Raw genomic sequence first — 16,112 nt, forward strand, 5'->3', positions numbered from 1 at the left:
TCTTGAGTGGAGTGGCAATTTTTCTTCAGGTGCCTTCCAGGAAGTCAGAGACTCTTGTGTCTGAAATCTGCTGCAACAGCTGGATCCAAAGCATATCCAAACATATGCAAGTTTAGCTCAAATTGTTAAGCTTTGTCAAAGGCACAGCAAGTACACACATCTCAGAAGTGGAAGCAGTTAGCACCTTAATGAAGATACAGTGCACTGTACCTTGGTTAATCTATCTTTTGAACAAACGACACGCCAGGTTTTAGTGCATTCTCAGCCTGTGCTGCTTTATTGCTAAAAAAATTTGTATACAGGTGCAGAGTTTCCAAGTTCATTTTTAAACAGTTCCTCTTTACAGCGTCAAAAGAATAAAATCTTATCTTGAAATCCTCAAAGATGCATAGATATAAAAGCAAGCTGCCTTTTGGAAAAAAAAAATTAGAATTTGCAGGGAAACATTCTTTTACTGTTACCATGTAAAATGTGTGCAATGGGAGTACGTAGTGATACCAGTAATCTCCACTAACCCTTGTGAGCAATGCCATCAGAAGTTCAGTATAAGAAGTCTTCTCTAACTTGTTTAAGTATTAAGATAATTTTTAAGAAACTATAATTAATGCTTCTCCTTTGCTGTTGTATTTCTCAAAAGGAGGATATCTTCACTGAAGTCCTAAAGTAGCTTACTTCCCCAGGTTTTATATTGACAGGGATAAGTATTAACAACGGATACAACTGCTTACTCACCACACAAAAGAAAACATGTAACGGTTTAAAACCACATGAAGTGTTCTAAAGAATATCCTCTAGGCATTAGGTGGCCATGGGTAACTGCTGGGCTAAACCCTTTTTACAAATAGATTCCCTTTTAGCTTGAAGAAGTTGGCTCAAAGGATTTCATTTAACCTAACTTTGATACTGTAAAATAGTTAAATATTCTCTAATAATATTCCTATCTTCATTTGGCAATTCTTGTATATCTAGAAAGCATTCATGAGAAAAACACAGCCCCCATTCTAAACCCAAATCATGGTGCTTTATGGACGCTTGGCTACGAAGCATGATCAGGATTTAACTTGACACACAATTTCTTCCTCCAAGACACTTCCTCTTTCTGCTTAAGAAAGGGGACTGAGCCTCTGTACACGGAGAAGTGTTCTGCACAAGTTAAGCCCACCTACAAAATTAAGCTAAGCTAAAAGTATGGAATTCTGCAGTAACATGCTAGTATTCTACGTGATTGAATACTTTAAACTAGGAAAAGCATTAGTGACAGACACTGCCATGCGTTCTATGTGATTTTCAAACTGCCAGCAGAAATTCACTGCAGTACCCACTAAAAGACTTGGAAAATATTACAGAGAGCACAGTAAAAGTTTACGGAAAAATGGCACCCAAATTCCCTTTTATTTAATAAGTGAAATAAAGAAAAAAAAGACTATATTGCAACCTGTGTTGCAGAAGATAAAGACCTTCAGTGATCAAATCTCATTTTTTGTTTTTAAAAATCTCTTTGTCAAAGAACTTAAAAAATATACAAGATTACCAGTATTTTCAGGTTCATTCCTGCAGGTGCCATTATTGCTGGCTGGTACCAGTATGCTTCAGTACAGCTGCCTATGTGGCTAGAGAGTTACCTGAAAATACTGTCTATTAAAAAGCTATTCAACACCTGAAATATTTGTACTGTGCTTATTAATTTCAGTCTTCTCCAAATAATTTCTCTCACCAAGCACAAGCCTATTACCTACTGTCTGGCAAATACTACACTCAATTTGAGTCCATTGTTTCTGTTACTGTGGATTTTTTATTTTTTTTTTAACCAGTTGCTCCCCCCCTGCACCTTGAAAGAAACTCTGCACCCTTTTCCTTGCTACAGCTGCAGCAGGTGAGAAACCTCATCTCGCCCTTAAACATGCTTAGTCCATGCCCTGCTTTTTACATGCTCAGGGCACTAAAATGAACCAGACAAGAGGTTATAAAGGCGAGTTCTGCTGATCCTGGTTCCTGATTTACAGTTTTGGTGCCATGCTTCTGTCCCTATCTATACATTCTGCCCCTTTCTCTACAGAGGCAGCACATTCTCTTAAAAAAAAAAAAAAAAAAAACAGTTTGAGAATCAAAGTTTGAGAATCAAAGCAGGAAGTTCAAGCTATTGGTATATTAATTCCTATTGCTTCGTTATGTATAAATGCATATCTCAATTTACTGGTAATAACTACATTACACTAGACATTTTGAATCATGCATAATTAGAATACTAGCTCTAAGATTTGGTTTGTGGGCCTGTGCCACTTTCCTTCAGTTTCTCCATGCACTTCTTTATGCCTCAGGCATCACAAACTAGTCTTCTTTTATTTGACCTGCAAACACACCCGTTTGGAGGGGAAGAGGAAAGAAGCAGATAAGACTTACACAGGACACACTGAACAGTAAGTTACTTTTTATCTTTAACCTTAAATGCTGTAAAGCCTTAGGGAATCTGTCTATCCTATAACCTGGTACATAGGCTCAGAGACGGAAACACACTCCTTGCTTACGTCAAGTACACCTACACTTTCTCTAAAACTCAGGAGATAGTGCTGAGCAGACTGAAAGGGAATAGAAAGCAGAATTCCTGGTTAGTGTTCTGCACTGTTAAATGAGACACCCTGGTTCGACTGCTGGCTTTTGCGTGCCAGTCAAAGTGCTATAGGGGCAATATGCTGGATCATTCAGTAAAAGAAAACCAGTGGAACCTCACTCAAACTGCCATTTATGCAGCTCTGTACCTGAACAGCAAGCAGGATTATTAGGTTTTGAAGGAAGACCAGACTCTTTCCTAGGGAAGTAATTATTTGTAAAATTGGTTATCCATCAAAAACTCTTCTATCCTTCTCTGCTCAAAACCACTGCCAGCTCTTGTCAGTGTAACCCTTGCATAAAGTGTCTATGTCCTGAAGCACGGTACAATTTGTTGTCGTTCACTATCAAGTAGCCTGCAAACCTTTTTTTTTTTTTGTCCTAAATCTGATAATTATGCTCAGTTGCAGAAGTTGCAATCCTCAAGCTGCAATTCCCAGCGCAAGTACTGGCTAGATCTTCTACAGCAGAACCACTGGGTAAGGAACAGTACACACACATGTATCACCTGGGTTCAGTAATGCTGATGGGGTCATGCCAGTAGTGGTCACGGCACTTCTGATACCCCACACTGCAGCGTGGTAGCACGTAGCACTGCTACTTAGTTTTAGCAGCAGTGAAATCAAGGCGTTTGGAGCAAAAGGCATGACATAGTATGACAGCTGAAAGGCAATGGGATTTCCTTTGTGGCTGTGAATACTAATTTCTAACATAGTACCCCATGGAATTCAGATCATTATTAAATCTGAACTGGGAAGAATATGCAGATAGCTCACCTCGTTACACCAGTCTCAATCTCCCCTCCTCCCCCCTTCTCTAAATGAATAAAGCCTTGAAAATTTCTATTCAGCCACAAAGTTCATACTTCTGAAGTCTGAACGTGACCATGTTTTCATTTTTAATTCATTACGTAAATGTACTTGCTGACCACAGACTACAAGAAATTTATAATTTATTTAATGTAATCAGATCACAATCAAATTAAGGCTCCCTATGGCCAGCTTCCAAGTTTATCAATAATGCAATAGCTGGAATTTAAGCTGATTATAACTTTCCAGATCAGTTAGCTTTTCATACACATATTAGCCAACATTTAATTTAGATATGCTCGTGCTTATCTTAATTACATTACGCTGTAGAAACACTCACAGCCCTTAACAGTCCCACTATCAACTTACAAAGAGCCAAAAGGCTTCACCCATGTAATTTCAGAACATCAGAAGCTTCCCTTCAGCTGGAAGTTACATTCCAAACTACTTCAACTTTCTAGCAGAAATCTAGCCAGATAGACCTAAACTTCTGATGTAATACTTCTGTTAGGAACACGCTATTATCTGCTGGGCCATGCTGTCTCTATAGACCATGTTTCTGCACTGAAAACAGCATCAACTATGGACATTTTAGAACTTCTGGGGCTCTTTTATGTAACCCTTTGATAGTAGATACTTTGCTGGGTGCAGAGGCTACAGCTGTAGATCAATATCCCTTTCTGTTACCAGAGGCTTCACCGTACTTGTCTCTGCAAAACTTCAGGCATTAACAGAAATCAATGGCTTGGAACAGAGTGTTTAGCAAGTCTAAAATTATTTTTGCTGCAGAGTAACATTTTTAGGATCCTACAATTGTCCTTTGGGATGAAGAAATGTTTTCAGTGTCAAATGTTATCTAATAAATTTCTTTTTTAAAGACCTGTCACCATCTCAGGTTGGTCTTTTTAAACAAAGAAAATAAGTACCATCTACAATAAAATGCATTCTAACTTCAGAACCAAGTTCTTTCCACAGTCCAGTATATGGAAGGGTTTAGCTTCCCCTCAGAAAAACTGAGCAAGTGCTAGACCGTAAAAAAAGGAAATTTCAGCTACCCTTTCAGAAAGAACTGTCTGCACTTCCCCCAGCACTCACTGACGGTGCTTCAGATGTGTGACAAAGGTAAACATTTTTTTGTTTTAATATCACTAACTAAGTATTCAAGTGCCAAATTCCCTCCAATGAGAGGAACATTAAGAGGAATTCACCCATCTTAGGAAAAGAGACTTTTCATGCAACTCCCTGCAGCACAGAGCGCCACAAACTTATTTGGTTATTACCCACCTACTCTACTGTACAGTCTTGCTAATGCAAGTTATTTACTATCACATGCAAAACAGTTATTGCTACTAAAGTTCTATTTTCTTATTAAATCATCTTATGGCTTTGTTTGCATCAGGGATTCTTCCCCCTACATACTGTGCTATTTTGCATTCCAGTTTCAGAGGTATTTTTCAATTGATTCTCCCAAGCACTAAACTACTTTATTCAATGGTACAGCTACTTCTGTTCAGAATTGAACCTAACTCTGAGCACAGGTCCCCCAGAGCTCTGCTGTAAATGGCCCAACCACCCAGTTTTCTTGGAAACTTATCAGATGCAGAGGGTCGGGGTGGGGGGTTTGTTACACACATTAACTCTGCAAGGATTACTGGTTTTGCACCAAAGAACATGCTACTTGATTAATTACTTTAGAGATACATCCTATTAAAATTACAAAACCAAGCTACCCATTCCCTCCCTCCTCCTAATGGCCATTTACAGGCAGGTCTCAGGGAAAAAAGATGCAGTATCCTCTCTAAAGTGACAGAGAATTTTGTTCTTGTAAAAGAAATGCGTGAAGAGCAACACTGGTACCAAATAAGACTTTTTTTTCCTAGGAAATGAGAGAATGCCATCCACAGAGCATCGCTCATCTCAGGAATCATACCAGTCTCTTATTTCACCAGTCCAAGCTGCCCATTGCGTGCTAAATCATTTGAACATTCCCTGGTCTAAACTTTCCTTCTGAAAAAAGCAGAGGGAGAGACGTAAGTTATTAAAATTGAGATTAGAGCTGGAAAGCAATACTAGAAGTTACCCAAAACACAGGATATTGAATTCTCAATAATACAGGGGTGGGGAATCTATGACCCATAGGCTAGATATAGCCTGCTGAACAGATGCAGTCTGCAATGTTGGTTTCCAACAGCCCTTAATCTTATTATATTCTCTCTTATTAAGATGTGTGTAAATGCAGGATCCACCAAAGGTGTTAAAAGATTCAACAGGACTTCAGGAAAAAAAAAAAGGTTTTCCATTCCTGCAATAATGGACAAAAGTATTCTACTTATAATTGGAAGAAAGCATTTTGCAACCAATAACTAACTTAGTAGATGAAAAGGATAATGTTTAACTGGTTCTAATAATTATGTAATTGGATTTGATTTTTTTTCTTAATAGATTTTGTAAATAATATTAAGGTAGTAGAGATGTGCACAAAACAAACACAAACTCTTTACCACATTCTTAATTCTGAGTATATCATAGGATGGGTAATAATTAAATGGAAAATGCTGCTCATAGAAGAACACACCTTCAACAAAGACTAAAACGAAAAGAATCACTGGTGACAGATGAGAATTCTGGATGCTTACATACACTAGTTCACTATTGCAGTTGGACAGAAATACTAAAAACAAAGTTAACTATGACTCTATGAAGCCCATTAAATGAATGCATTCACTTTCTAAAGATAGCATTACCACTGTCACAGGGAGGATACTGCATATTTAGACCATGTTTGTGACATTTCTACTGTATCCTTTCTATTGTTAATTACATTATCATCACTGCTTATTAATAAATTTGTCACTCTGAAATTGTAAAAATACTACTAGGCTCATGCACTGATCCTAACATGGCACTACTGTTTGCTACAAAGCACTAATGCTTATGGAACTATACACATCTCAAAATGGAAGACATTGGTGATTTTGTTGTTTTCAAACAACTTGTAACATCATTTTGTCCACAAGTATTAAAATATATATATGTATATATATATGATCTATTGCACATGCCCCTTGTTTTTGTAATCTTTCACATGGGAAGATTTCCAACCAACATAGAGAAAAAGTGGAGCAAGAAAAAGTAAGTAGGCTGAGGCAGCATTTCCTAACACAGCACTTTTATAAAGAAGCTGGCTGGAAAGTTACGGCTGTGGGGGTCTTCTGGGCATGCATTGTTGGAGTATTAGTTCTGTGAAAGCCACAGATCTTTAGCCCTGCTAAAAATATTATGTTCTAAAAGTAAACTTGAAAGCTTATGTTCTTACGTTATCTGGGTTAGGAGTCAGGAAAAATCTGTAGTTTTTTTGTTGTTGTTACAATGCAGGGTTACAAAATGTTGAGGGTTATTCTTACGGATGTGGAAATACAGTAGCATGAATTGTCTACTCTCTAGTCAGAAAAATTATTAGTTTTTGTACATATCCACAGAAGATAAAAATACATTCCTGTTCCCCAAGTATTTTGTCACCCAGCTATGCAAGAAACAACTGCTAGCTCTAATGTCAGAAGGACAAGTATGGGCAAAAGGAAGAAAAGGAATTTCCCACATTTAGGATCAGATGTTTCTTATACCAGATACCTTCCAACAACATATAATCCTATGATATTAACAGTATTTTCCATCACTTAGAGATGGATCCTGCTTCTACAGACATCTACATTAAATCCTATTGGTTTCAACAAAAGGAGGACCTAAAAGTAAGTGTGCTTTTCTAGTTGCGTCTAAAACCAGAAAATTCAGACCATTTTCAGCAAAGACATCCTATATTCTTAAAAGAAATCAGGCCAAGTTGGTGGTTGCCTCACCAGGATTAACGTAACTCATCTAAACTAACAAAAGAAACACAGCTCATTGCAATGTTGCATACAATTTTAGTGCACCTCTCTGCTCATTACAGTTGGCATTATTTTGATACACAGTGTCTTTCCTACTCTCCTTAGCTTTCATGTCTGATCTTTGCTTCTTGGAAACAAACAATGGGTAAAGCTGTCATTAAATCTTATTGTTACAAGGCAAGTCTATACACAGATCTAACTTTACCCCAAAGACCAGGATCAACACCAACACTCATCCTTACTCTGCTGTGGAACGTGGTCCCCACAAAATTTCACTACATTTTAAATATCGCAATGCTGCCCTCGCCATCTATCATCAAGATTTAAGAAGGATTTCAACTGTTGGCTTTTTCAGCCATTTCCAGGCTGTCTGGCTCTCTCCAGCAGTTTTCTAAAATGAAAAATAGAACAAACTAAAACAAAAAAACACCCCACCCCCCAACCATGTTATTATCCCCCCAAACCTATTAACAGAATCTATATACCTTTATTTGATCCAAATTTGAAAATATTTTAAGCTAGTAAATCACATTTTCTAAATCACAAGTGTGGATTAAGGTGCACTAAGAGCTCCAGACTTGAAATGGAGATTTCTTTTTGCCAAGTAACCTTATTTGCCATATACAATACCACAGCAAGGAGCATGTGAACAGTACAAACTCCCACCTCAGAATGATCGAAAATATCCTATATAATCACAAACGATGTAGACAAAGAATCTTGTGTAAACATAAGAACAACAGATAGCGCCTTAGATTGAGAAGGAATAGGAGGAACCAGAAAAAGGCCCGGCCTAAGCATTTTTGCTCTCTGTCAAGCCATACCTCTTACGCGGCTACCAGCTCGTTCTACCAGGCCTAGATGATGGAAACATACAGGTCATCTCAGTTCTCAGTCACAGAAGAATAAAAAGTATCTGATTCCATCAGCAATACGAAAAGCTGAAACTGTGGAAAGGAAGCTGAGCGGACAAACCGCAACTTTACACCTCCGGTCTCTTCCATCCCACCAGAAGTTAATTTCTTTAAATAAAGAAAGAAATTCTGCCCCATCTTTTCAACTGTAGAATGTTCCTTTTGCTGCTAAGGATTTATAAAAAGCCAAAGGGAGGGAATGATATAACACAAACCTAATCATTATCCTGTAACCCTGAAGGTCTTTAAAGCTTCATTTTTCTTTGCTAAAAATGAAGTGGTGCAGAGTAATTTCTCCTTCTGGTGAAAGCTCTTCATATCCAGCACTTATGTGGGTTTACACATGCAAATATACATTTTGATCACAGATTGGGATGATGCCGTTACACACTATAGACAAGATGATTCTGCATTTGTTCCTCTGCATTAGCTGCTTTATGTGAGTTGACATCAAGACATCTATCTACAAAGTCAAGCCAGGTTCCTGGGCTACAAAATACCTGTTATGGGACTTCTCCAATTGTTTGGTAAGTTTCTTCCATATGTCAGAGCAGAAAATATGTCCTCATTTCCTGCTGAAACTTTTCATGCATGTCAAGTTTGGCATGGCAATGCATGCAGACGCTTTATATGCCAGGAATTCCAGTATGACACAGTGAAGAACTTATCCTTCCTAAAATGAAGAAGGAGATAGATATCAGTGAAGAACATCAGCTTGCACTTCCATCTGATTTCAAAGTTTTTCTCATTTTAAAACAGAATGCAGAAAGCTGGATGAAGAGCTGGCACAGAAGACATTTCTTCAGGGAAACAAATGCTGATTTCTGTTACTCTGCTTTTGAGTTTTGATACCGCAGCGGGGTTGTTTCTGCGGGAGAAGTTATCTGGTGAATTAAGCGTTGGGTGAGATGGTTGATGCAGGAAGTGAAGAGATCTTTGTTCATGCAGCTCCATGGAAGTGAAGGACAAGTTTTTGCTTGCTAGGAGAGACATGTCCACATCTCACAGCCTGTGAGCAAGCAACAGGACTATCATCTTCTTAAATTTCAGCAAGGATCTGGAATTCCAAAATGAAAGAGAAGAGAGGTAGTTTAGGAAACAGAATAAAAAATATTTGACATTAAAATGCCTACTGGTTCATTACTTTAAAAATCTGAATCTAATGGAAAAAAAATAGTTGGCTTCACAGTCTGCAATAATCCCCTATTGTATAAGATTTTATATCTTCCTGCGTATGTCCATAAGCTCGCTAACGCAGTACTACAGAAATGCTGAACTACATGCTTACTCAGAAGCAGTGCATCCAAAAATACACTGGTGTTAATAAGCTATGAGGCTTCATAACTGTGGCTCTGACACATAACATGACAATGTTGAGGTATCACCTGAACACAAATAGAATCATCGAATGGTTTGGGTTGGAAGGGACCTTAAAGATTATCTGGTTCCAACTCCCCTGCCATGGGCAGGGACACCTCCCACCAGAACAGGTTGCCCAAAGCCCCATCCAGCCTGGCCTTGAACACTTCCAGGGATGGGGCATGCACAGCCCCTCTGGGCAACCTGTTCCTGTGCCTCACCACCCTCTGAGTAAAGAATTTCTTCCAAATATACCCCTTGTCCTATCACTACACTCCCTGATGAAGAGTTGATCCCAACCTGGAGAAGAGAAGGCTCCGGGGAGACCTTATAACGGTCTTCCAGTACCTAGAAGAGGCTTACAAGCAAGCTGCGGAGAGGTCAGGCAGCATAGCTATAGGACAAGGTGTAATGGCATTGCACACAGAGAGAACAAGTTCTGCTATAGTGGGTCACAATTCAAAGAGACTATGAACAATCACCTAATTAACTACAAAACTGTCAGTGCTGTAGAGGAAAAACACACTTATGACAGCTGTAAAGTCCACAGATTAGATCCTTTTTTTTTTTTTTTAAACCCACTGCTCCCCACTTGTCCACAGTGTAGACATACTTCAACAACTGCCATCTTGTCACTGACCTCCTGGCCTTTCACCAGGGGCACACCTGGTACTGCCTAGTCACAGAAGCTGTTAAGACATGGATTTTTTCCTTTAATTTTTATGCCAGCCTGGATTAGAAGGTAACATGTATGCAATTCTGCATAGCGCCAGAAAAAAAAAAATACTACCATTCTCCTATACAACGATGAGTGATGTGAAAGAGGAAATATTTTTGTTTGGTTTCTCTTTGTCAAATATAAGCGCCTGAGGACACACCATATTTTCTACCTCCCCCCTCTCTTTTCTCTGGCCTTTCGTTGACTTTCTTTTATTATTCTAATTACCTTAATCCTTTAGTTGATCAAGTTCAGAAATAATCTTCTGGTGATAATTTTCAACTCCTATGGTAGAAGTAGTGAGTAGACTATGGAAATGGCAATATACCACGTCACCATCACTTTCTCTCCGAGGCACTCAAATATTTCAGCTGATCATAAGCTTGACCATCCATGCCCACGCTGATGGGTAAGTCTTACTCTCAATATGAAGCTGGGGAAAAGCAGACCTGGCGAGCTGCAACAAAACACGTCAAAGGTTTGTGGCAGAGCCAAGAACAGAATCTAGCACTCTGTTATATACCTTAACTACCAGAATATCTTTACTTAATTTACTGGGAAAATAAATAAATAAATTGAAATTCTAGACTTTGATCGTTATCCTTGGAATTTTTGAATTTACTTTCTTCAACTTGGTAATTGACATTTGGTTACGTTATTGTTCTTCCACTCCTAGTGTTTAACAAATAACAAACCTTTAAGATAACTACTCTAAGCCAATGCAACTGCACAATTAGTGTCTCTTAGCAAAGCAAAATGACAGCATGGAACAGGTATTTTGTAACTTTCAAAGCATTTATTTTTGTTAGAATATATATAGTTAAGTAAAGGTTGATTTCATGTCAAGCACAAGCTGAAAGTTGACACTGTGGCAGCATTCCAGTTCTCTGAGTGTCCTAAGAAAAAATAAAATCTCAATAACTGATTTACTTGGTAAAGAAAAAAAGGGGAAGGGAGAGAAAACTGACAAGTTTAGTATCGTGCATTTAGTACCAAAATAACCTTATGGCTTTACTCACCATCATTTTTCACCATTCAACATTCTCTTCAGGGAGCCTAGAGAGAAAGAGATGAACAAATTAAATTTATATCTACGAAGCTATTCAGATAACAGATCATAATATGCACAAGGCACAGCAGATTATCTATACCTTCTGGGAACCAGCTAACGTTGTTAGATAGTCTACATTAAACATGTTGATGTCACTTTTCAAATGTTTATGGTCATGCTCCTCTTTCAGAATAAGGAAAAGGATGGTCAAGTGAGTCACACCTAAGTATCAAAGACCCAGGATCTTCTTGTTCCATCCTCATGTCCTCAGTTCTCACCCACCCAATTCAAGTCCTCCCCCAAGAACCTGACAAGCACTATGAGACTTCAAGACATTAAGGAACCAAATGATTCACAAAACAATTAATTTGATAATTATCAGTTATCAGGAACTCTCTAACACTGTTTTAAGGTACCCAACAGATCTGGCTTTCCAAAATGGTTCCAAAAATTTCCCTATGTTACCTCTCCACACTGTCACTTGCCCCCACCTCTCTCTGTACTTTTAAAAAGGTATCTAAATCCACTCTATGCAGCACTATAGCAAACCGTAGTAGAACTGGAGAGAGAAAGGGAGTGCCTGGGTGGGGAGGCTCCAAACGGGACACAGAAGAGGGACGGGGCTCTCAGAAGGGCTTGTGTTGCTAGGACCCCACTTAGCAAGTCCTCCAAACCGCAGCACGTCCCCCTGCAAACACAGGTCACCGTCACCTCCAACAGGGTATGCTAAGGCCTATCGGGGACACAGAAGTCACCAACCTGGGAGTCCAGAGGACATGAGGACTTGCCAGCTGATGTCCCTTGTCCTCTGCAAGGGGCCCCTGACTGCTGGACGCATGGCTTAAACACTCCTGCTACGGTGCCTGGCCGCTGTATAGATGTCTTAGGCACTGCACAAATGCAGGTGTTTATGAGATTACAAGCCTAAGACACTGTAACCTGTTTTGTTTCGCTTTTTATTTTAAATAAATTCACCCTCACCTCCTATGAGGTTTCCAGTGCATATTTCCTACCCTTTTAGCACAATAGGGTAGGATAATAACAATACTTTCTACAGCAGGAGACGACCGCTTTACAGCTGAGATTTCTATTCCATGATACACACACCAAACGGCTCTTTGAATGCTGTTTAAGCAAAGAAACATCCCTACCAGAACATCTCATTTTAGAGGTGTTTTTTTTTTTTTAAACCAATCCTCCAAAGACTGTGTGGGCCTCTGTATCTTGCATTCAGCTAACCACCAACACATCAAGACTCCTTTCAAACCTCGTTCCTTTTCTAGTTTTTAAGAATGAACGTGGGAGGTGTTCAAGAGAGACTCCAGACTCTTCACGGATTCAGTCAGAATGCTTAGCCTTAGCTGGCCCCTGGTTTTTGACACCCCTGAGATGAGAGGTTACCATCGTAAGAGGCACAACTTACTCCTGCAAATCTCTATATTGCACAGGCTCACAGCACTGTGAGCAAAATTTTAAAGCAGTGCACAGAGTTGGTTTGACATACGCCAGGGTAACAGAAAACTCTGGGTTTTTTTTATGCTAATTCTCACAGTTCTTAAGCGTTCAAAGCAATTAAGAATAAATATTAATCCAAGTGTATTTACTTACTGCTAAAAATACTGTACATGTACAGCTTATTATTCTTCTAATTATAGCATAAAGCAAAGTTATCTTTGTATGTAACGTGCCAAAGGCAAATCCCTTGCAATATTCTAACAGCTCACACATAGACCTGTATAAGTAAGTATTCATCAGCAGCAGTATACTGTGCCTTAATGTTATGTTGCCCATGAGCTGCTATTACTGTTACCAGGTGAAAAACACAGCACAGGAAATATATGTGTAATATAGCACATGGTAAAATACACCTTTAGAAATTTTTCTCATAAGCAGCTACCGCTTTCAGAAGTAGTTGCCACAACCATACTTACTACGTTTCTTTTGCGTTATTTTATCAGTTACAAACATCTTCCTTATTAGCCATGTAGGATAACAGACCACGTCTCTTCAGGATCTGAAGCTGTGCTTCCCGTTTAGGTGCTTTATTTATTTATTTATTTATTTAACTTTTACCTGACATTCACACTGAAAATGCAGCCACGTAAAATAACGCGATGAACTAGAATTTTAAAGGACTGCTATAAAACATAAAACATAAGGGATTCCACGCTGAGTTAATCCTTTTGGTTTCAGTACGAAGTCCCACTTACAAAAAGAATCAGAACAGCACCGTTCTATGGCACAGGGAACTCCAAGCATTTTGCCCGAGCAACTCAGGGCACACCAGACCTGGGCGTGCAGGCACGGCCAGGCGCTCCTCTCAGTAAAAGCCCCGGCAGCCGCCCCGCGCTGTCCCCGCTCCCCTCAGCACGCAGCAGCCCGCGGCGCCGCTCCCCCGCCGCTCCCGGCGGCTCTCCCCGCCGCCCGCTCCCGGCCCCTGAGGGGTGAGGGCGGCGGGCCCCGCTCGCAGCCCGGGCCCCCAGCGCAGCGGGAGGCCGGGAGCCGCCCGGCCGCGCCCGCTGCCCCCGCCCGGCCGGGCTAGGCTCGGCCCGGCCCCTCAGGCGGTAGCGGGTGCGAGCACGGCCGGGCCCGTCCGCGGCGGGCGCTCACCTGAGCGCGGCCCGAGCCGCGGGGCCCGGCCGGCCCCGGCCGCTCCGCCCGCTGCGCTCACGCCGCCATCTTCCCCTCCTCACCCCGGCCACCCGGCGGGGGGCTCGCGGCGCCCAGGCGACGCCGGGCCCGCCCACTCGGCCGCAAGCCTATCGGGCGCCGCTCCCGCGCGTCGCCCGCCAGGTTTCGCGGCTGATTGGTCGGCAGCGCCGTCCATCGCGGAGGCTCACCGCCCCTCCGCAAGGCTTTCCCTCCCGATTGGCCCCGCGGCGGGCACACGGCTGCGAAGCGAGTGGCTGCAGCCGCGCGGGCGGGGCCGGCTGGAGGAGAATCCTCCGGTGACCTCTGAGAGGATTTAAAGGGGCCGCGGGCCCGGCGGGGGCTGAGGTGACCCGGGGCGGGGGGGCCTGCGCCTCCTCAGGCACACCCCGAGCGCCCTGAGAGAGGGACCGCCTCCAGTCACAGCGCCCGTTTCTGTGGCAGCCGCCGCCTTTACGTTTTAGGTTAGAGCAGCAGTAATTTTACAGTTGAAGCTGACTGGGGAACGCAGTGAATAGCGCGGAGATGCGCTTACCCATTGAGGAAACCCGAGGAACACCCCCAGCCAGCAATGATTCAGCGCTACTACCAGCCGGCGCTGCTGGAATCTTCTGACATCTCCCTCCGTGTAACACACGCTTTACGAGGTGGCATTTTAATGCCAATCGCCACCTCAAATAAAAGCCTTCTGCCAACTGAAATATCACATCTACAGCAGTATTACCTCTGCACAAGTATCACACCTACACAGCAGTTATAACTGAAGTTGTAGCTTCAAAGCATTGAACACAGACCTTTATTTTTCCCTTACAAGTCAGGGAAACTAACATTATTTGTACTTCTCTTCTTTACAAGGCAAAACCCATAACAAAATTCTTTTGTTTTGCCCTGACTTGATGCCAAGCTAAGAGGCCTGCAGCTAATTAAGTGAATTCATTTCCCTTCTTTCAAAATCAGTTGGCTACCAGCCCTCTTCCAACTTCGTACAGTCTTCGTAGTATTGGTGAAATGACTTGTAACCCTTCAGAGAACCTTGACGTAAGAAACCCCAGTCTGCTAATCTGAGAATACTTTCACATCCCCTTTGCTGGTAGAGTGGAAAATGGTTCAGCTGTCTTGAAACACCCATCCCGTACTCTTAAAAGACAGATGAAGTATTCAGTAGTTCTGCCTTTACTGATGACCTTTGTTCTCAAGTCTTAAAATCAATGTAAGAGGTGAGTATGCTAGAAATGAGACTTTAGGGAACTGCTTACATCTGTACAGCTTCATTTATGTTCAGCTTAAAATCCTTCAAAAAACTAACACCTGTTCTGTAAAACCCCCTTATCATCCACCACATTGTAATTCACAAGTCAAATACACAGACTGTAGTACAGTAAATAAGATACTCAGTCGCAGACAGCCTGAGCTCTGAAACCAGCAAATCATGTTTTTGTAGTTTATCCTTGGCTAGTAAAGGGCACGTTCTTTTTCAAAGTCTTTTCCTCAGGAAGGTTACTAACAACACTCCTCAATCAGCACCTTCTCAAAGCAGGATAAAATCTTAGCATCTTGAAGACTATTACCTATCTTTGAAACTATCTTTGAAGTCTGTAGACTTCAAAGAAAACTGAGAAAAAATGCAGAATTCTACAAGCTTAAGCTTGCCCTCCTTTAGCTTTTCAGTCCACGTGGCTTCCAGGCAATTTGTAGAGCTAACAGTAAAGTCAGATTCTGCTCCCATGCACTCAGAGTATGAGTTCACATTAAAGCATGTTAGCAAAAGTATCTTTATCTCTAAGCTGGGGACTTAAGAGGACAGGCTTCTTAAACTATTTCTGGCATTGTATACTTCTCTGTAAGAACACCACTAAGGAGGAAAACAAAACCAAAACCACACACCTTGTCTGGAACTATGGAGAAATGCGAAGCTCGTGTTGTTACGGGATCCATATTGTAGTAACGTAAGTGCATGTCCTCTTCTGCAGGTCCTGTTTTGCACTAGTTTCTTCCATGCTACTAGTGGAGTGAAGGATTTTTGTTAATACTCCAAGAACACACCAAATTTTAACAATTGATCTGTAAGGCCAACTAGCACTATTCTAGTGCTATTTAATCTCTTTAGTCAGACAATCA

At 41.1% G+C, this 16,112-nt stretch overlaps 1 long non-coding RNA gene across 1 annotated transcript; it reads right to left on the bottom strand.

The window, feature by feature from the left end:
- Positions 1-248: 248 nt before the first annotated feature.
- LOC126913329 (uncharacterized) lies at positions 249-14,090 on the bottom strand. Its single transcript, XR_007708374.1, has 4 exons — positions 13,956-14,090; positions 11,314-11,350; positions 10,523-10,751; positions 249-9,274 (listed from the first exon to the last, which is right to left on the bottom strand). It is a non-coding gene; the product is annotated as an uncharacterized LOC126913329 (long non-coding RNA).
- Positions 14,091-16,112: the final 2,022 nt, after the last annotated feature.

This window comes from Cygnus atratus, chromosome 5 (genome assembly GCF_013377495.2).
Source record: "Cygnus atratus isolate AKBS03 ecotype Queensland, Australia chromosome 5, CAtr_DNAZoo_HiC_assembly, whole genome shotgun sequence".
Lineage (NCBI taxonomy): Eukaryota > Metazoa > Chordata > Aves > Anseriformes > Anatidae > Cygnus > Cygnus atratus.